The sequence below is a fragment of the Pinus tabuliformis genome, chromosome 9 (genome assembly GCF_031772625.1).
Source record: "Pinus tabuliformis cultivar Carrire ecotype Pingquan chromosome 9, CPIR1, whole genome shotgun sequence".
Lineage (NCBI taxonomy): Eukaryota > Viridiplantae > Streptophyta > Pinopsida > Pinales > Pinaceae > Pinus > Pinus tabuliformis.
Genome location: NC_142307.1, coordinates 497,418,458 through 497,441,806, shown reverse-complemented (window position 1 = coordinate 497,441,806; position 23,349 = coordinate 497,418,458). Strand labels below are relative to the sequence as shown.

General features: G+C 39.2%; 1 long non-coding RNA gene and 1 pseudogene across 2 annotated transcripts in view; one reads left to right on the top strand and one right to left on the bottom strand.

The window, feature by feature from the left end:
* The window catches only part of LOC149149383 (uncharacterized), a 386,921-nt gene that overhangs the window by 282,070 nt on the left and 81,502 nt on the right, over positions 1-23,349 (top strand). The gene's annotated exons all lie outside the window — the stretch shown is intronic.
* LOC149149384 (uncharacterized) overlaps positions 1-23,349 on the bottom strand; it is an 86,068-nt pseudogene continuing 62,719 nt past the window's right edge. The window contains exons 3-4 of the transcript XR_016263556.1: positions 535-718; positions 1-43 (exon numbers count right to left, since the gene is read on the bottom strand). The product of XR_016263556.1 is annotated as an uncharacterized LOC149149384 (transcript). The remainder of the gene's footprint in view (positions 44-534; positions 719-23,349) is intronic.

Sequence of the window (23,349 nt, the reverse complement as noted above, 5' to 3'; positions counted from 1 at the left end):
GTGGTGGCAGCAACGCCAATTAATTTGAAAGACACCATTGTTCCTGAAAAATACGTGTGAGTGTAAGTATCTAGAGATTCAAACAAACATAAGAAATCCTCGAAAATCTCTCACTGCAAATGAGCAACTCTCAAAGACAAACAAGCATACACAGTTCAAATTGAAAAAGAACTAAATCCATTTTGTTTGAACTAAATCTGCTGTGTGTGCAAGTTTAGCATTGTTCAACGTTTTGAGTGGACTCACCAGTGACCACCCATTATCAGCGACTCAAGCAGAGCATGGTGGATCAGAAAAGAGTGCTGGAATGGTTATAAAGGAAGAAATAGTATCCATTCCAGCACTCTTTTCCAATCCACTATGCTCTTCTTGAGTCACTAATGATGGGTGGTGAGTCCACTCGAAATGTTGGACAACTATAAACCTGCACACAGCAAAATTCCAGAAATTGACATTAAGCATGATTACAGGCTGTGGAAATATACACACATAAATCCATTTCATTAGAAATAAGAAATTGTAAAAGTAAATTACCTATTTAAAATTCATCTTTCTCATGGGATTGTTCATTCGTGGTACCATCGTCAGTTGTTACAGCATCATTTCTGTGTAACATTTCAATAACTTCTTCTAATGGAGGATCTCCAGGTCTTCGGTAAGCATTTTGGCCTAACTTGAACTCGTAAGCTTCCGGTTGACTCAGGATAAAATCTTTCAACTATATAAATCAAAACCACCACAAAAAATGTTACTGATATGAAATACGCCAAAAAAGTCCTCCATGTTCCTATTTTATAGAATGATACACCAAATACATGGTACGAAGTTTGAACTATGCTTAGATGAAATCAAATTATTTACAAATCTGCGATTTCCCTATACCTTAACATCCAATATTCATATGAAAGAACGCGTAATTCAATAAATTGCAGCATATTCAATGAAGTTGAAAATAAGCAATTGCTGAGATGAATCTTCGATACATATGGTATCACTGTTACAAAATTCGATTAAACCTTTCGGAGATACGTAAATATTTGAGTACATCTTTATAGTGTTAGCAAGTTGAGACATTAAATCAATAATGTACTAAATCATCAAGAAGGTTTGGATATCTTAGCTACCAAACCTTATCCTTGAGGAAACTGAATATAGTTTGTAGTTTACCTAATGCTCACCAAGAGAAAAGTATTCGTGAAGCCCGTATTTTGAAAAAGAAATTTTTTTTTAGAGACATAAAGAGAACACTGGCAATTAGAGATAGTGCTCAGTGTTCTTCGTGGTCCCATGAGAATTCCATCAATGGGGCAACAGGTTTTAAAAATTCAAAATGTTAAATTTTCAGGACCTAAAATCACTACGCTGCATAATCTGAAAGTGATTAAAGCCCAATCAAAACAGTGCGTAATAGGGTGCTAGATCTACAAATACAGGAATCTGAAAGTCAAAACAGCAATCTAAAATTGCAGCAAGGAATTAAATAACTTTCTATTACACTGAAAATATTACATGTGCAACTACCTTATCTCGATTAAAGACTAGCTCAAAACTTCAACTATCTAACCCCCTAGTGAAGTGCCCTATCTCTTTTATAGAACAAGTGAAGACATGTTACAATAAACCTAGGCAACCAGTGGTGCACTAAACTTGAAGAGAAAAAACTAACCCTAATGCATGCTCATGCATTAGTTAAACCACCTATATTAATACGCCCACTCTCGAACAGGAAGTGCATGCAAGCATGGATGAGAATCTCTCTCATGCATACCTACCTAATCTTATGATTTGAGTCCTCCTAGAATAGAACCTCCCCCATGCAATGAGCCCTATCTGCATTGGTGATTGTACCTTCTCAAAAGAGACCATGCATCCAAGCATGTGTGTGCTTCACACACCCTTGGAAGCCTGCTAAACTAGCATGCCCTCATTAGACTCTCTAATGCACACTCCCCCACCAACACATAATTCTGCACAGAAATCTATTGTTGGAATGATCTGCTAATCAAGCCACTATTGAGGGAGAACACATCGGAGCAACAAGTAAAAACTAACACTCCCTCTTTGCAAGGAAGTTGTTCTCCACCAAACCAAGTTTCTCCCTCAACATCTCAAACTTCCCCTTAGCTAAGGGCTTCATCAGAATCCCTGCTAATTGCAAATTTGGCTGAACATAATCAAGATCACTTGCTCCCTTCTCAACTCTATTTCTCCAAAAATGGTACCAAATATCAATGTGCTTGGATGATGATGAAAGAATGGATTCTCAAAGAACTTGATGCAACTCCGATTGTCACAGTTTAAAACAGAGAACTCCAACATCTGATCGGTCAACTCTACTATCAACTTACGAAGCCATATGGCTTTACAACAAGCAAATGAGGTCACCACATATTCTAGTTCTATTGAACTGAGTGCAACTACTGCCTTCTTTTTGTTGAACCATAAAATCATACATGTGCCCAAGCTAAAAGAAAAACCAAAAGTGCTCTTCCTCGAACTTGCATCTCCTTCTCAATTAGAATAAAAGAAACTATGCAATGGTAACTCACCATCTCCCACATACCTCATGCCAATAATTAACTATACTTTCAAGTATCCGAGCACATATTTGGCAACTATCCAATGAATCTTCAAGGTTGAACCATGAGCTGGCTCAAAGTATCAACTATAAAACTTATATCCAGCATAATATTCACAAGATACATCAGGGAACCAATGATCTGCCTAAACAAAGGAGTAACCAAATTAGAATATAAATCAGCAAATAGTTTCAGAAGTGGAGCCAAAGGAGTGGCCAAGGGTTTGCAATCAAGTATTTGAAAGTTATTTGGGATCTCCATTGTGTACCTCCCTTGCCCAAGGAAGACTTCACCCACACCTTGCCCAACTTCTAGACCCAAAATATAATGCATTAGGCCAATTTATTTCATATCAAATTTGTTGTCCAACTTCTTGCACCACACAATAAGTTTCTTAGAACTAACTATAAGAATCAAGCCATCTACATACAAAACCAAGACAACGAGAACAAATTTATCATATAAATAATAAGGAGAGGATTTGCGAAAATCATGAGAAACCCAAATTCTAAGTATTTATCAATCCTTGAATACCATGCACATAATGCTTGCTTCAACCCATAAAGGGCCTTCTTCAATCTACATACATGAATATATTGCCCATGCACCTCAAAACCCCTTCACTAATTAATGTATACTTCGTATTCAATCACACCATTTAGGAAAGAATTGCTCACACCCAATGGAATAAAGGCCAACCAAAACATGATTTCAAAAATATGATGACCTCGACAAAAGTAAATCTTGCAACTAGAGCAAAAGTTTTATCATAGTCAACTTCCTCTTTCCTACAGAACCCTTTGGCTACTAATTTGGCCGTGTACTTCTATGCTCGGAATTATCGTGATAATATTGCCAAAACCAAACTCGGTTATAATATCCGCAATATTTATCGTTATAATTTTCCCTTCTACAATTATCACATTTGTCAGGCCAAGGAATAACTCCCGAACTTGGATGTCATTGCATTAATGAGAACAAAATTATATAATATCAAAGAGCGACCTTTGGGATTCATATTCCAAGGTCGATTTCTATTCTTATTGTTCATATTTCCTTTTGTTTAGATATTTACAATTTATTCATCCAATCCCAGAGGATAAAGTGTCTAAGATTCCCCCCCTTAATCTAAAGGGGTGTTAGTGAGTCCAAGCATCATTCTAAATCTTTCAAAATTTTCTCTTCCAGGTGCTTTGATGAAAATGTTTACAATTTTCACATTTGTGGAACAATGTCGTGGATGAATAGTCTTGGCCTATACATGATATCAAATCATATGATACTTTGTGTTGATACATTTTGATGGAATTTGGGATCCTTGGCCCACTTAATTGCAGAAGTATTGTGGATTAGAAGGGGGGTAGAGTTCACTGGTTCCTCTTGCAAGTCTTCAAGAATTTTCTTGAGTTGCACAACCTCCTTGGTTGCTTCTGCAACTGCGACATATTCTGCCTTTGTTGTAGAATCTGTTGGAAATGATTGTTTGTGTAACCTCCAGGAGACAGTGACTGATCCAAGACTCATAAGATATCCTGAAGTAGACACTCCATTTTCATTATCTCCGTCAAAATATGAATCGAAATATCCAATCAAGTTGAAGTCATCCCACCTATGAATATTTGAGTCCAAAGCCTTGAGTTCCTTTCAAGCTCTTTAGAATCATTTTTCATAAGCATGGAAAGGATCCCAACAACAAATGAAATATCTGGTCTAATAGTGGTGAGGTAGATAAGACCCACAAGTTGTCTATACTTAGTTGCATCCTCAAATTCATTCCCTTCTTTAGATATGAGCTTCATATTTTGTTCCATTGGAGTGGACAACGGATTGCATTGAGCCATGCCAAACTTGTTCAACAAATCTCTAATGTAGTTATTTTGAGAAAGGATTATATACCTTGGATGTTGAGTCACTTCAATGCCCAAGTAGAAGTGAAGGTGTCCCAAATCTATTATCTCGAATGCTTTCTCCAACTCATTTTTTATGGATGCAATATAGTATTCATTGTTCCTTGTCATCAACAAATCATCAACATATACCACAAGATAAATAGCAGTTTTGCCAATTTTCTTGAAAAACAAAGTTAAATCATCAAGATTAAAGTGTTTGACGTTCAATTTCAAAAGATGCTCAATCAACTTTTCATACCAAGCTCACAGTGCTTGTTTTAGGCCATATAAGGATTTGATGAGTTTGCATACTTGATGTTCTTATCCCTTCAAAATAAAACCTTTTGGTTGAGACATGACATTTTCGTTCAAGCCTCCATTCAAGAAAGTAGTCTTCACATCCAGCTAATGAACTTTCCATCCATTTTGAGCTGCCAAGACAAAGACAGTTCAAATGGTGGTCCATTTTGATACGGGTGCAGGTCTCTTCATAATTGACACCACCTTCCTGTGCAAATCCTTTTTCCACGAGCCTTGCTTTGTGCTTGTCAAGTGACCCATCTTATTGTACTAGTTCTTGTAGACCCACTTGCATCCAACTGGTTTGGTTCCAAATGGAGGGTCCACCAACTTCAATTTCCCATTCTTTGTGAGAGCATCATACTGCTTCTATGTGTTTCTTTCCATTCATCATGATGAGCAACTTCTTTAAAGGAAATTGGTTCAAAATTAGTAAACAAATTCAATTCACAACCATATGAATCATCCATATCATCAACTGAATTTGATTATCTACATCACCTCCATCTTGTCTAGTGGAAATTATGGTTCATGTCTTTCCAACCTCATCAGGATGAACAGTTTAAGTGTTTTAGTGAGCCATTTTAGGGGACCTATTTGAGATGGTCCAGGTTGCTCTATTGATTGAGATGGGGTTGCACCAAGATTTAGCCTTCAAATCCTCTCAATCACATCACTCAAGGGATCTTCCTAATTTGAAGGAATGGACAAAACTTCATGAGGGGGAGACAATGTTTCAGAAGGAGATTCCATAAATTGATCCAAAATAGGGACCTCCCCCCCCCTTCAATATGTTGAATCTCATTATCAAATTCATAATAAGTTTTTGCATGATGGAATCTATCCAAAAGATCAAGCTAGTGTTCAACAATGTTGTCGATCTTGGAAGATTCAAGGAAAATCACATCTCTAGACAATAAAAACTTCTTATTTACCTCATCGTAATGATATGCTTTGGTGGTATCTAAATACCCTAAGAAAATGCATTTTCAACTCCTTGCATCAAGCTTGCTTCTTTGTTCCTTGGGAATCAAGACATAGCAAGTGGAACCAAAGATCCTAAGATGCCTTACAACATTTCATAATTAATCTTTTCTTTGAGAGCATGAAATGGACATCTATTTTTGACATATATTGCACATAGAACTGCATCATCCCAAAACATCAACTTTACATTTTTGAACATAAGATGGACATCTATTTTTGACATATACTGCATAGAGAACTACATCAACCTAAAATATCAACTTTACATTTTTGAACAATTAGAATAGGAATCGACCTTGCAGCGAACCATATTCAAAATAGTCCTATTCATTCTTTCAGCTACACCATTTTGTTAAGGATTGTATGGAACAATAGTTTGATTTTGAATCCCATGTTGGAAGAGATAGTTTTCAAATTAATTAGAAGCATATTATTTTCCATTATTAGTATGAAGGGAGCCAATATGTGATTTTGCATCATTTTCAATCCATGCATGAAAATTTCTTAAACTTTCAAAAGCTTCTAATTTATGTTTCAACAAATATACCCAACACATCATGGTGTAATCATCAATAAAAGTCATCATATATCTATTGCCATTTGCAGAAGGAACAAGAATAGGGCCACACAAATCAAAATGAATCAGTGCAAGTTTTCTACATGTTCTGAAAGTAGAATCATGAAATGGTTGTTTGCTATGATTTTGTAGGATACAAGCATTACATTGCTTTAGTTTCCTTAGGAATAGTTGGAAAACCAGAAACACCATTCTTTTTCAACAAACAAAGACTATCATAATTAAGATGTCCAAATCTTGCATGCCATAGAAGACTAGATGGCAATGTACCTTCATTACACTAAGAAAGGCATGAAAAGTTTTGCGCACAAGCAGATGTTCCTTGCAACTTCAGTAGTGTTTCCTCCTGTATTCCAGTCATGACAATTGTTTTGTCAGATGCTTTCCTTATCTCTACTTTGCCATCAAACATACGAATGGAGTTTCCTTGTTGGTGAATGTGAACAAGGGACAACAGGTTTCTCCACAGTTCTGGAAGGTAGAGTACATTAGGCAGACAAAATCAAGAAGTCCAAGCACTTTAAGCATGATGGTGCCAACTCCAGACAGCTTGAGACTTGACTTGTCTGCAAAGTACACTGCTCCATCTACAGTCACCAAGGTCTTCAAATAACTCGTTCCAAAAATGCATATGGCAGGTTGCCCTTGTATCAAGTAGCCATTGATCTTTCCAAGAAGCAAATGAAGTATGAAACAAATCTTCATTTACTCCAATATTGCAATGGACAACAATGTAATGAGCAGATTCAGGTGTTTTACCTTCTATTGTATCTGGTGTTTTACCTTTGTCTTCTTGCGGTCATGCTTGATTCTCTTCCAGTAGTTAGGAAAAGTGCAATATCTTCAAGATAGTCTAGAAGAACCTCAACTTTGAACAAGTCTGCATGAGGAAGCTAATCATCAACAGACCCTCCATATTCGCCTGACTCCAAATGAAAAAAATGATCTAGCCCTACATTGGTTTGTCCAGGTCTTACAATAACTTCAAAAGAAAACACCTGAATTGCAGCAATCATCGACAAATCCTCCCTTCCAGCATGGGCTTATTGACTAAGTATTTGAGGGTTGAATGATCTATGAAGAATTTAAAATGACCTCCCAACAGATAATGGTGAAACTTTTGAAGAGCATAGACCATTGCTAAAGCCTCACGATCAATTGTGGTGCAATTGCGCTCAGCAGTAGAGAGTTTCAGACTGGTAAAGTATATAGGATGGTCTAGATTGCCTTCTCCAAGTTGCACAAGGATGGCACCGAGAGAAATACCAGACACGTCAATGTGCAGATGGAATTCCTTGTTCCAATCATGATAGACCAAAATCAGAGCACTTGCTTACTTTTCCTTCAGAGTATCAAAGGCAACATCACACTTAAAGGTCTATATGAAGGGCTCAGTCTTCTTTAGCACCTTCTCTGGTGGTGCAGTGATTATTGCATAATTGTGGATGAATCTGCAATAATAACTCATACGCTCCAATGTAGATCTCAACTGCTTGATATGCATATTGAGAATTATCGCGACTTTGGAAAGATCCACTGATACACCATCCTTACATACGATATGTTCCAGTAGGGTTCCAAAAGGCACGGCAAAAATATATTTCTTCAAATTTAGGGTGATATGTAGCTATCACATCGGTCAAACATTACTCTCAAGAGACTTGAGTGTTTTTTCAAGAGACTGTAAATTGTCCAATCATCCATATAGACCTTAAGGAACTTATGTATCTACTCGCGGAAGGTTGCAATAATAATTCTAGAAAGTAATGTGGGTGCATTTTTAAGACCAAATGGCATCACAAGATAGGCATACGACCCCCATTCAATGGTGAAAGTAGTTTTCTTCTTCTCTTCTTCCGCAATCCTAACTTGATGATATGATGAGAACCCATCTATGAGGGAGTAAGCTTCATGTCCCACAACATTATCTAACACTTCATCGTTGAAGGGAATGGGAAATGGATCTTGAACAAAGGAATTGTTGAGGTTGTGGTAGTCCACAAAGACTCTTATATCATCTAAATCTTTCTTATTCCAAATAACTATGGGGCTAATCCATTCACATCATCAACAGGAAAAATAAGTCCCGCAGCTAACATCTTGTCAATCTCCTTCTTAACCTTTTCTTTCACTCTTGGGTGCAAACGATAGAGATGATGCTTTATTGGTCTGGCATCAAGTTTTAGAATAATCTTCATCTCTCCCAAATCTCCTTTGATACCCTTTAGCTCCGAAACTGATGCAGGGAACAGATCCTCATATTCCTTAAGCAAATAAAAAATCTCCTTGGTGGTCTTTTCATCCCAATAATCACCAATAGATGCTAGTTTGGGTTTATCTTCAAAACCAATGTTATGCTTGGGCAACTTCAAAGGCTTTAGATGTGGGGCATCCTTCATAGGATCATCCTTAACGCTTCTTTCCCCTTCAAATTCTTTAAAGGATAAGTGCCTTAACTCTTCTAAATCATCATCCTCAAGTACCCTATTTATTTTTCTGCAAGCAATTGCTTCTTGAAATCCTGATTTAGGTACAATTCCATGACTTAAAGAGCTAAAATATTCAGCAAGCGGCTTCCCAATAGGGAAAAAAACCTACTTGATTGCCCTCAGCAGTCCGTGCATCTTCATTCAAAAAGTTGAAATCACTATAAAATCAAGACACTAATACATCCCAGTCTGTTGTCTACCTCTTCATATCTTCCTTCAGGAACCATGCTTGAGGGAGTGCGCCCAAAGTATGGATGAATTGATGTACCCATATCTCAGTAGGAAATCCAACCTTCTTCCAAACAAAACTATAGGTTTGAACATGCTTCTGCAGACTAGTATGACCTTGAAAAATAGGAATTTCATTCATTCCCCGCTCAAATACAGTGAATCGACATAGCATAGTGGATTTAACTGAGTCCAAGGTTTGGAACTAGTTGCGGTGAGCTCCGCACCACTAGGCAGGAGTAGCTTGTAAGGCAACATCCATTAGAGGAAGCCTTGGACTTTCTTCAATATTCAATTCAACTTCATCAATAAAATCAATTACAAGACTAATATCATTAAAAATTTGGGTAGTACCTTACCTCGGTGCTTCTTGAAATCCTGATTCAGGTATAATTCCACGACTTAACGAGCTAAAAGATTCACCAAGCAGCTTCCTAGTAGGGAACAAGACCCACTTGACTTCCTTTAGGGCTTCAACAATCCGTGCATCTTTGTCTGAAAAGTTGAAATCGCTACAAAATCGAGACACTAATACATCCCATTTTGTTGTTTGCCTCTCCATTTCTTCCTTTAGGAACCATTCTTGAGGGAGAGCGCCCAAAGTATTGATGAATTGATGTACCCATAGCTTAGTAAGAAATACAACCTTCTTCCAAATAGCACTATAGGTTTGAACATGCTTCTGCGGACCAGTATGACCTTGAAAAATAGGAATTGCTTTCATTCCCTGCTTAGATACAGTGAATTGACATAGCATTGTGGATTTAATTAAATCCCAAGTTTGGAACTGGTGTCGGTGAGCTCCCCACCACCAGGCAAGAGTAGCTTGTAAGGCATCATCCATTAGAGGAAGGTTTTGACTTTCTTCAATATTCAGTTCAACTTCTTTGATAAAATAAGCTGCCGGACTAATACCGTTAAAAGTAGGGTAGTACCTTACCTTTGTACCATCCATCGAGTACATCAGATGGTTGTGCATCGTTTAGAATATACTCGTGATCCCTCGCTGCCACTCTTCCAACGCAACCTTTGCACCAACTTCAAGTTGTTGAACACTACTCCAACTGAAAGAGCCATCTGCTGTAGGATTGATATAATCCTCCCTCTTCCCTGCAATTAGTTGGTAAAGTTGAGCCAAAGCATTAGTTTCTTTTGCATCATTGATGAGCTCAGTGAATCTAGGACCTTGATAAGGATCCAAACGCTAAATACCCGAACTCCATCTACCTCAAAAGTCATAGTCTCTCACTTTAAATCAATGATGGCATAATTCTCGAAAGCCCAATCAACTCCTCATAATGTTGGATATGGGTCTTTATCCCCAATAATGTCGTTGACTTCAAAATCAGTATAGATCTTCACTCCAACAATGTCGACTTCTATGTCTTCTAGACAACCAGTAAAAAGAATGCAGTATTTATTCACCATTCACAGCTAGATCAGAGAAAACACCAACTTGGGTCTTCCCAGCGCCTCCCAAGTCTTCCTTGGTAAACTCTTCATACCAAATCCTAGATCCAACATAGTATCTTTAATTTCGTATCCCGCAATCTAAGCATTAGTACCGAATTCTCTTCCATTTTTGGGCTTGTTGCGGTGAACTCGTCTATTGTTTCGTTCTAGTAAATTCACGGAAATGGGACGCTCTGAAAGCTCTGTTAGCGCTTGAAATTTCACCTCAGGCTGAGAAAGGTAAACCTCAAGGCTACATCAAACCATTTAGCCTCGTAGCTAGCCCTACGGGGCAGGAGAAGGCTCTCTCCGGTCAATCTCGGATTTGACACAGTTTTTGCAGGGGGTTCTTTGGGGCGAGGTAGGAGACCGTATTGATGCCTTTGATTGAGGTGAGTGGATGGAAAAGACCAGTGAGGAGCTAAGGAGAGCAAATAATACTTTGAATTCTCCTTAAACAGTAGAAAACATAGAAATTAAACAAATTTAAAAGCAGAGCATGGCAAGCATGAATTCTTACTTTAACACTTCATTTGTTTAATATGCAAAAGGAAAGAAAGGAGATGAATCACATAACACACTTACAAGAACATTAAGAAGCACTCCATCAATACATGAAACCACAAGAATCCCAAAAAGGACTGCAAAACCCTGGTCTTCCTTAGCCAAAAATTGTAGAGATACAAGTGAAATAATACAATGATAGCTTCTCCCTCAAGAGTCCAACCATGAACATGAGCAAGAAAGTACATAATATAGATGATCTAACCTCTTTCCCTGCCTCCATGGGTCGAGCTCACTATCCTAGGAGCTGTTTCAACCACTTCTAAACTAAGCACTACAATCTAAGCAGTCAAAACAACTTGCCAATCCATTCATTAAATATTTACCCTTTACATGAATGAATCTTCTAGAAGTGTTAAACAAGAGTAAAAGTGTCTTAGAGTTACAATAATTACATCAAATATAATCATCTTCCACCCCAAAAAGTCAAACTGGTTCAAAACTGCGTTTTCTGGGCTGTACAATGCAATCTGGCAAAAACTGCTTGACGGGTCGCGCGCCCCTGCCTGACGGGTCGCGCGCCCCTGCCTGACGGGTCGCGTGCCTTTGGAGCGATGTTTGAGGCACTTGCAGGTGGCCAAGTTGAGCAAAAGTGGGCTTGTTGGAAAGGTCTGTGAGTCTACTTTCCAACCCAACTGGAATTTTTGAATTTGGAGGTCACTTGCCCTGTCAAAACTTAATTCTCCCAAGACTGGTTTCTGCAACTCAAAAAAGGGTCAGAAAGTCATTTTTGGGTAGTTTTTTGACCTTTTGGGGGACCAAAACTGCACAAAATCTCAAGTCCATCCATGGGAATATGTAACTTTGCATGACAAATCTAGAAATGCTGAGTTTTCGCCAAAAGGAGTTGCCATGATGAAGGGTCGCGCACGGGGTGAGACCCGTTAATGGGACAAAACCTGTAAATTGCACAAAAAATTCACAATTGACAAAATTTTCTCCAAATTTCTTGAAATTTGGGCTGAGAGTCCCCAATAAAGTACCATGCTCAGTCAAAGAGGCTTTGGCCAAAATTTGGAGTGGATCGGGCGTTTGCCTTCGTTTTTGTGCTTTGGCCAACCGTCCTTGGAGCACCTTCGTTCTCGCCGGTATTCTCGAGGGAGATTAGGGCTTTTATAGCCTTGTTTGAATTAATTTCATGTCACAACCCACATGGTTTCCTTTTATCCTGAAATTGGTTGATTTGATGCTTTTCTTTGATAATTTTTGCAGGGACAACATCTGAGGGATCTTGGCAAGGGAGCCAGGGTTACATGCTGTCTCTGGAAGTTTTTTGAAATTTCATCACTTTTTACAAAAATTTAAAAAAATGACCTTGGCTTTAAAAACAGAGTTTTTAAATCCAAGGTGAACATTAACTGTACAAGATTGAAATTTGCGAAGAAACATGTTTACAATTCCTCCCTCTGGCTTGCTGGGCACTCATTGACCTTCAAGACAAGACAAGACAAGCTTGAAAGTGACTAAGGACTGAAATGACCTGATCCAGCAATGCCAAGAGGGGGACAAAGACACCAGCTCCTCCATCAGGGTTATGGCATGCCTAATGGGATGCAAAAATTGACACTGATGAGACACCTATTTATGCAAATGCAAATAGCTTTGATCGCTGATGGAGGGCGACAAGACCGACTCTAACAAGCTCCTCATCTTTTACAACGCTTTTTAGTTTCTTCCACAATTGACCAGACAATTGCTCATTGCAACTAACCAGACCACTACTCATCATTGAAAATATGCAAGAACAATTTGAACCACTCCATGAAAGGTTGCGTTGTTCCTTGAGAGAACTGAGGACTATTTGCTTGTCTTTTCTCCTGATCTATGATTTTAGGACTATAAGAAGAGATTCACTATTTAAAAATCTCAACAACATCCTTATAATATTCCTTTTGTTGGTAGGGATCATACGGTTTTCTTGGGAGTGCGGATTTTGTTATAACAGGTTATTTAGGCACGTCTTTATCAGCTCCAATCCACTTACCTCCTCTGGTAATGATATTAATATTAAGCTGCAGAAGTGCTTTTGGCTTTCTTGGTTCTCCATTGATCAAGTTAGCCCCCCTTTGCCTGTTGCACTCCTCCCAATGGGCAATCAACTCAGGGCAGTCTCCTGTTGCATGGGCATTAACTCGGGAATATTAACACCAAGGTCTTCTTGGTAATGGATAGTCTCGAGCTACATGGCCTTCCTAGTCACAGTTATAACAGTAGACAAAACCTCTTCCCCTAGCCCTTTCTTTGTATCCTTCTCCTCCTCTTCCGCGGGGGGACTCGTTCACCTAAAAAGAGGTACGATCTAGTCGATCAGCCAGAGCGTCCAAGGCTTTGCATTGGTCTGTATGGTCAGTGGAAAACCCATAAAACTCGCAAAACATATTATTAGGGACATTTTGTAGAAATTTACAGGGTAAGTTCCTTAGATTGAACACCAAAGGACACTGCTCACAAACAGATCACAAATCAGTAGACCAGTATTCTTGACATGGTTAAAACCCTCAAAGAGGGAAACAATGCACGACCTGAGCCAACGTGGCCACTTCAGGCAATATTATTAATAAAAAGAAAGTAAATTTACATAAGCTTCTCTCATAAACGGTCACCGGACAAATGACCCTCCATGCTCTTTAAATAGAGATCATGGACCAATCGGGTGTTAAGCCATGGATCAAGTATCGATAATACCAAGGAGAGAATGAACCGTTAGATCACTTCATGTCTAGAACATATAGTGACTGTCGGATTGTAAGTTACAAAAAGTACATACTAAAGAAACACACTTTACCTAACTATACACTAGACCATGTTATACTTAATTATTTCCTATGTGTCGGAATATCCTAACACAATTGAATATTTTTGTAATATAAGATAGAGTCGAGGAGAATGGCCATAGGTATGACAAATTTCACAATACTCGTCAGAAGACATACCTTGTTGATTTGGAAATGCATAGTACTGGGTATGTCCTTGAAAAGGAACACTTGTTGAGACTTACACAACTCCTCCAGAAGAACCTGCATGAGGAGGGGGTCCTAGCAGTACATTAGAAGGTCCCACAACTCGTAACCTCAAGCACTCGATAGCATGATGCCCCTTAGTATGACAAATTGCACACCAAACTTGCGGTTGATTGGGTTTGGCAGTGTTCATGTCCTTGGGCCTTGTTGTCGCACAAAGTGTCTAGGCATCGCGACAACGCTCAAAGTAAGGGTTTTCACTCTAATCCTTACTGTTAAAATTGGCAACCAGGGCAAAACTTCATGTGGGTCATCTTATTCATGGCTGATAATATTTTTATTAGTTTCCTCTCGTCGAGAGGTGTAGGATTGATATAAAGATCATCCGATTCCGATAAGTATTCATGGAGATATGAATTTATTTTAATTATGGAATTATTATCAAGCCGACCTACAACTCATGTAGGCTCAGAAGCCCAACAGTCGCATCTATTCACCCACCAATGTTGTGTATAAATATAAGAGAAATTTTCCTCATTTGGACTCACTCATCTCATCACATCTCTTTCTCTCTACTACGCAGATATGAGTCTCTTCTCTACTGCGCTGAAATGGGTCTCTCTCTCTCTCACATGTGAAGCCGGAAGCTGTTGAATTTGAAGCTGCAACTGCAGAAGTAAAGATTGACTTGCGTGGCCTAGAAGATCTCCTCTTTGGAACTGCGCTGTAGGTTCATCTGAACCTCCTTTGAAAGCCGCAACTTTTGGTGGTGGAATGAAGTCAATCCGACGAACGGTTTGCAAGATATCGACTGCCCTAGTTTGAAGCCGGAAACTGCTGAAACTGAAGCTGCAACTGCAGAAGTAAATATTGACTTGCGTGGCCTAGAAGATCTCCTCATCTGAACTGCGCTGTAGGTTCATCTGAACCTCCTCTGGAAGCCGAAACTTTTGGTGGTGGAATGAAGTCAATCCGACTGTCGGTTTGTGAGATATGGTCTACCCTAGTTTGATAATGAAGCCGCTAATGCTGATGCTACTGATCTAGTGTTTGCTACTGCTGATATGAATCAGATTTATTGTACTATTTCTCTCTGCTGAATTATTGAAGATAAAAGAAGATTTGATCAAAGGGTTTCCCCACACATTGTGGGGTTTGTCCCTGGCTAGCCGCCACATCTTGTCTCTTGTCTTGGCTTGTTTTCTGTCGATCGTTTAATGTTCTATCTACGCTTTACTTTATGTACATGTGATTGCTAATCGGTGGAATATAATAAGAAAAAGAAGTAAACTGTTATAAGCATAGAACATACCATAACTTAACATGGTATCAGAGCTGAGGTGAAGACAAAGCCCGAGCAAGAGCAAGAGCAATCATCGAAGAGAATATTGGCAAGGCTATCCTAAAAGAACTATGGGGTCCTCAACACTCTTTCCTGCTGAAGACAAGCTCCGTGAGAAAGCTGACTATCACGGATGGAAGATGTCTATCGATCTAACCCTTGAGAATCAAGGAGTGTTGGATCATGTGAGAGGCAATATTGTTGAGCCTCCATCAAATGCATCCGCTGCTGCCTGGAACAAATGAAAAAATGGAGAAGTCAAAACAATAGAAGATCATCCGGGATACTATCGACAAGCACTTGGTGGCCTACATCTCTGAACTGGACACCTCCAAAGAAATCTACGACAGACTGGTGAGTTTATTTAAAGTTAATGATGCAAATCAAGTTTTGTTTCTTAGAAATAAGTTGAGGGAAATCAAGAAGGGTAAAGATGAAAGTATGCAAGCATACTTCTTAAGAATCACCGAGATCAAGAACGATCTCCTATCTATTGGGGAAACTATTACTGACAGAGAAATGGCACTCACAACTCTTGGAGGATTGTCATTTGAATGGTATAGGACTACTCTTTTGAACTATAACGTAATTCCTGGTTTCGAGGAATTAATGGCTAGATGCATTCAAGAAGAAACAAGGGAAGAAGTGCAAGAAATGCCCATGCCTAAAGGTCCTCCTGCTGCCTTTTCTTCTCATGCAAAGAAAAGAAATAATTCCGGGACTAAATCAAAAGGAAAGGCTGGACCTAAGGCTAGAAGAAAATGACGATGTTACATTTGCGATAAAGCAAGTCACTATGTATGAGATCATGAGCATCATGATGAATGAGATCATGGACATAAAGGGCAACATGAGATCATGAACATATAGGATAGCATGATAATGATGCACACTAGTTTGAGCAGCATTATGATGGATAAAATCATGGACATGGGTAGCATGATGATAATCATGATTAGAGAAGCATGGTACAGTATGCAGTGGGGCAACTCGAAATCCCTCTGATGGCAATCAAAGGAATGAAAAATTCAACAACAAAGGTAAGAGGAAAGCTGGGAATCAAGGAAGAGGACAAGCATTCAAGAAGGCTAGAAATTCTAGGATGTATTAAATGCACCTGACCTCAAAAGGAACCTAGTGTCCATCTTGGCAATGGAAGACAGAGGCTACAAGGTAACCTTCAGCAATGACAAGGTATGTATATGGAAAAATAATGTTAAAGATGCCTTTACTCTTGGGTTTAGTGTTGATTCATTATATCAGGTCGATGGAAGTCCGCTAGGTGTCATGTCTTGTGACATAACTCTTTATTCCGAACTTTAGCATCGAAGGTTTGCCCACCTTCATTACAAAGCTCTACCCGATGTAAGACAGATGGTAACAGGGATGCCCGAATTCCAAGTAGAGAAAGAAGGTGTATGTCCGGGATGTGCCAAAGGAAAGCTCGAAAAGGGGACCATTCCCCTCAAGCCAAAACAAGACCTCCGATATATTACAATTGGTTTACTCAGGCATACCTGAGGTTGGCATTAAGAGGGAGACTACACCACATACTCCTGAGCAGAATGGTGTGGTGGGAAGGAAGAACCACACGATGATGGAAGCTGTCTGGGCCATGCTACATGATCAAAGACTTCCAAAGTTTCTATGGGCTAAAACTACAATCACCGCTGTATATGTACAAAATCGATGCCCTCATCGAGCATTGGGTTCCTAAACTCCTGAAGAAATGTTCACCACCGGTCAAAGGGAAGTCGTGATTAGTCATGATGTCACCTTTGACAAAGATATGGCTCTCAACAAGGTGGACTATCTGCTGACTTTGAGTAACTCTCAAGAAGCCAACACCAGGGAACTGAAAGAAAAGGATGATGAATCAATGCCTGATGTAGAAGAACCCATGGATCCGATTCCACATGAGCCTTCCTCTTCTAGGAAGAGGCCTTCATGACTTAGGGGGATACTTGATGATGCTGAAGGACATGCTGCACCCTGAGGAACCTTCCATAAAAGTAAGCAACTTAACAGGTATCAGGGATACCTGACCATCATGAGCACGATCATACAAAATGAGCCTTTGTCATTCTCAGATGTCGTCAAGCATCAAGTATGGAAGGATGCTATGACCGAAGAATATGAGTCTATCATAAAGAATGATGTTTGGGAAGTAGTTCCCAGACCCCAGGACAAGACTTTTGTTACTTCCAAATGGCTTTACAAGATAAAGCATGCAACAGATGGAAGCACGGAAAAATATAAGGCTCGTTTTGTTGCTCGAGGTTTCTCCCAAAAGGAAGGTATAGACTATGATGAGATATTTGCACCTGTTGCCAGATATACGACCATCCGCTCGATCATAGCCCTTGCCGCTTCACAAGGATGGAACCTACATCAGATGGATGTCAAGACTGCGTTCTTGCATGGCTCGATCAAAGAAGAGGTCTACGTGGAGCAACCCGAAGGATTTGAGATTTATGATCGAAAATCTCATGTATGCAGGTTGAATAAAGCTCTCTATGGGCTGAAGCAAGCACCCCGAGCATGGTATGAGAGGATCGATAGCTACTTGATGAAGCTGGGATTCACTAGGAGTGAAACCGATCCTAACCTTTACTTTAAGGTTGAAGATGACAAGCCTCTCATACTGGTATTGTATGTGGATGACCTCTTTCTAACAGGTGCAGACCCTCTCATTCACAAATGTAAGAGGGAGCTGGCCTCTGAATTTGAAATGAAAGACCTAGGACTGATGCACTACTTCCTAGGACTTGAAGTGTGGCAGAAGCCAAGGGAAATTTTCCTATCTCAAGGAAAATATGTGGTAAATATATTGGAAAGATTCGGTATGATGGACTGCAAGCCTGTGACTACCTCGAGGATCTTAACTTTTAGAAGTTATATGGTAGTGATGTTGGACCAGACTTGGGAAATGCCTCTGAGTTTCAAAAACTCATTCGCATTGATGTTCTTGGTGAACCTCCATCCGAACATATGTTTTGCAGTTAGCATTGTGAGCTCATATTTGGTTGAGCCTCACTGGATTGATGCCAGGAATCTTCTGAGATGTCTTCAAGACACAATCTTTCATGGATTAAGATACACTGCCGGAGATGTGAGACTACTTGGATATACTGATGTTGATTGGGCAGGCAGTGTGGTGGACCGTAAGAGCACTTTCGGTTACTGTTTCACCTTGGGATTTGCTTCGATATCCTGGATGAGCAGGAAGCAGAAGTCGGTGGCTTTGAGCACCACCGAAGCAGGATATATTGTTGCTAGCATAACGTCGTGTGAGGCAGTCTGGTTGCGAAATCTCTTCAGTGAGGTGTTTGGATTTACATTGGATACCACTGTGATTCTCTATAACAACCAGAGGTGGGATTCGATTATTGAGGAATCCCGTATTCATCGATTGCTCCAGCAGATAGACATCATCTGGGATATGGTAAGTTGATGAGCAAGGAGGCTCCATCGCATTAAGATGATGTACAGGTTGATACACCTTGTCAAAGCCCTGAGGAAAGATCTAATCTGTGATTTTCCCAAATGACTTGGAGTCGGCAAGAAACCCTTGTACAAGGGTCCTACATGTTGCATACATTGAGCTCTGGGAGCTCTGAGGGCTTGCGGTTATTACTGGAGCAACATACGACCACAGGGTGACTCACCCTCCCCTGGTGGTGCGCACTGGAACAAGATGATTCGCTCTCTTGTGGGACAAGATGATTCGCTCTCTTGTGGAACAGGATGATTCGCTCTCCTGTGTAGCAGGATGATTAGTTCTCCTGTGAGGCCTGGATTGATGTGTTCTCCATGGCAGCCTGGATTGATGTGTTCTCCATGGCAATTGTAGCAGGATTGATGTGTTCCCCTGTGAGGCCTGGATTGATGTGTTCTCCATGGCAATTGTAGCAGGATTGATGTGTTCTCCTGTGAGGACAGGATTGATTAGTTCTCTTGTCGAGGCATCCTACCCATGCAGTCTGGGACTCATGGGAAGTACCTCTCATCTGATCAATGAGCAGGGAAATGAAGTTAGGGACCATAGTAGTACCGATGGACGCATCGTTGTAACTACCGTACTCCCTACGCTAGGATGACCTCCATTGATTTGAGATCAATGATACTGGTCTGGGACCAGTGGTAGAAGTGGTACTTACTATGAAGCTGAATTCGGGTCGGCTGAGAATGGTCTGGGACCAGTGGTACGCACTCTGAGACTGACTTTGAGTCAGTGGAGGATGATACTGGTCTAGGACCAGTGGAGTTGTACTCACTATGACGCTGACTTCGGGTTGGTTGAGACTGGTCTGGGACCAGTGGTACATACTCTGAGACTGACTTTGAGTCAGTATGATACATCCTTGATCATTTCTTCTTCTTCATAATTCGGACAAAAGCAGAGCAGAATAGAACAATGCAAGAGCAGAGCAAAACAGAGCAAAACAATACGGATCAGTGCAGGGTAGATCAAGACAAAGCAGAACAGGCAGAATAGAGCAGAGCAGGGCAATGGTCAGGCTATACAGGGCAGTGCATTTGATGGATGAATAGTAACGACTGATAGACAGATTGCAGATGAAGTTCTCCATGGTTGAGAGGGAGTGTTAAAATTGGCAACCAGGGCAAAACTTCATGTGGGTCATCTTATTCATGGCTGAAAATATTTTTATTAGTTTCCTCTCGTCGAGAGGTGTAGGATTGATATAAAGATCATCCGATTCCGATAAGTATTCATGGAGATATGAATTTATTTTAATTATGGAATTATTATCAAGCCGACCTACAACTCATGTAGGCTCAGAAGCCCAACAGTCGCATCTATTCACCCACCAATGTTGTGTATAAATATAAGAGAAATTTTCCTCATTTGGACTCACTCATCTCATCACATCTCTCTCTCTACTACGCAGATATGAGTCTCTTCTCTACTGCGCTGAAATGGGTCTCTCTCTCTCTCACATGTGAAGCCGGAAGCTGTTGAATTTGAAGTTGCAACTGCAGAAGTAAAGATTGACTTGCGTGGCCTAGAATATCTCCTCTTTGGAACTGCGCTGTAGGTTCATCTGAACCTCCTTTGAAAGCCGCAACTTTTGGTGGTGGAATGAAGTCAATCCGACGAACGGTTTGCAAGATATCGACTGCCCTAGTTTGAAGCCGGAAACTGCTGAAACTGAAGCTGCAACTGCAGAAGTAAAGATTGACTTGCGTGGCCTAGAAGATCTCCTCATCTGAACTGCGCTGTAGGTTCATCTGAACCTCCTCTGGAAGCCGAAACTTTTGGTGGTGGAATGAAGTCAATCCGACTGTCGGTTTGTGAGATATGGTCTACCCTAGTTTGATAATGAAGCCGCTAATGCTGATGCTACTGATCTAGGGTTTGCTACTGCTGATATGAATCAGATTTATTGTACTATTTCTCTCTGCTGAATTATTGAAGATAAAAGAAGATTTGATCAAAGGGTTTCCCCACACATTGTGAGGTTTGTCCCTGGCTAGCCGCCACATCTTGTCTCTTGTCTTGGCTTGTTTTCTGTCGATCGTTTAATGTTCTATCTACACTTTACTTTATGTACATGTGATTGTTAATCGGTGGAATATAATAAGAAAAAGAAGTAAACTGTTATAAGCATAGAACATACCATAACTTAACACTTACTCACTCTGTTTAGACTCTCTCCTAGACAAGTCAAGGGAGGTAATCCCTAAGGGTAAATGGATGGAGGAAACTTGTGGAACACAGGCTCTAGGAGACTTAAGGTTGAATAGCTTAATGAAAATGAGATAAGTTCTGATTAACTGAGATGAATAAGACACAACCACAAGATAGAAATGATTTTTAGACCAGTGCCTTATATGTTCAATTAACCATGAACCTACTTGAAGAAAAACAATCAAGTTATTCAGAAGAAACATGCAAAATAGTATAGCAATTAAATTTCGAAAGATCTAAATACCATGAAGAACCATGAAATTCAAATGCTAAGAAATTCACAATCCTAGAATTTAAATGATTTTTATTTAATGACCCAAATCTAGAAAAGTCTATCGTTCTCCTATATTCAATCTTTAGAGACGATTTAAAAGATTATTAAGCATGTTTGACTATAGAGAAATTAAATTGTCAATACCACAAAATTCTCCTTTAAATTTTACCTTTAACACAAAAAGACACCAAGAAGGAACTTTAGATTAACAATTTCATTATTCCTTAGGCAATTTTTATTGTGTTAAATTTAATGTGGTAAATGATCAATTAAATTTCTTAATGTGACGAAATGTAAAAAAAAGACTTAATGAATTAAATTTTTAATGGGCCAAGAGCAGAGAAGAGGATGAGGGATGTGAGGAAGGTTATGCAATGTTTTGAAGGGATACGAAGGCAGCGATGATGAAGGACAAGGTATTTGCAGCGATAAGAGGGTTTAGGGAGCGGCAAAAAATGGGAAAAACGCAGTAGAGAGGAGTTGTGGATGAGAGGGAAGAGCTTGGAAAAAAACTGCGAAAAAACTTAGTGGTTAGAAACTGAAAAATGAAGGAAGAAAAACATAGCAAGAGAAAAGAAGGCTGCCTGAGGAAGAAAGAAAAAGAAAAACACAGGCAGCAAAGGAAAATGCAGCGTAAAATAAGTCAAAAAAATTGCAGAGAGAGGTGACGAATCGCAACAGAAAATGGTAGCCAAAAAACCTTAAAAATTTCCCATAAATTTTGATTAAAATGATATATTCTTATGTTTCAGCTTTGTCCTAAAAAATTTGCAGATTTAAAATTTTAAAACCTCGAACTGTAAAAAAATTGAATAATGCCCTTGCAAAATGATTATAAGGCTAGATCTTACCCTCAAGGGCCTAGATCTGGCTTATAAAAATTCTCTTTCAGATCTGCAGTTGCATGGCAACAAGAAAACACCCAAACGATATATACAATGATGAAATTAAAAACCTAGAAAAAAACCCACGTCAGAAAAATACAATATTTACAAACTAAAGGCTCTAAGTAGTCAGATCTATCATTATGCTAAAAAAAAAAAAAAAAAAAAAAATTAAAGGAGATGCTAACTCAAAACCCTCATGCGTCAATAAAACAAAAAATCTTATGATAAGCCCGAGATTAATTTAGCTGGGCTCTTCCGAAAATACGGATCGGGAGTTGGCTGGTCCAACTGAAAACTTCCCCGAACGCCCCATGATCTAAATCAATATTTCCCTGCAAAACTCGATCTAACCATTAAAAATAGAGCGAGAAAATAATAATAAAACTTAGACAAATAGAGATACCTTCTATTACGTTCAAAATTTAGATTATTATTCAAACCCCTGCGACTGAGCAAGATACCTATGCTCAAATCACTCTTCAGAAGCTACCATCAATGGCTTTAGAAAAAATTATGCATGAAAATAAAACATCTTACAGTATTCCCATGAAGAGAACACTAGCAGAAATTAACCCCAAAGTCTTTCTTTATTATACAGAAAAAAGATTACACAAGAGCTTCTTGCTAGGCACACGACTCAAATATCGGATAGATCGACTGACAAATGACCTCCTATTTAAAGATAAATCCTCCAACGACTAGTTCGAGTGATCCTTGTCAAAGTAATCTCAACCGTTGATGAAGATCAAAATTTCTTTTAATCTCATTCGCAAAAATATTTTATTTTTGAAGAGAATCGAATTTTTCACTTAAATGCATTTTCATTAACTCAAAAACTAAATTTTTGAGTTAATTTCCCCAAAATTTTGACTTTGACTTAACCCCCAGGGATCAAAGGTTTAAAATTTGTCAAAATAATTAATTTACCTTAGTCCCGAGACCTTTTAAATTTAATTTTTAGGACCAACGAATTTTGCCTTTGGAGAATTTAAATTTACCTAAGACCTAGAAATAATTAAATTTTAGGCTTAGGCTTTTAATTAGTTTTTGACCATAAAATTTAATTAATTACCCTATGAGGGGATAAATTATTTTTCCAACCCTCAAG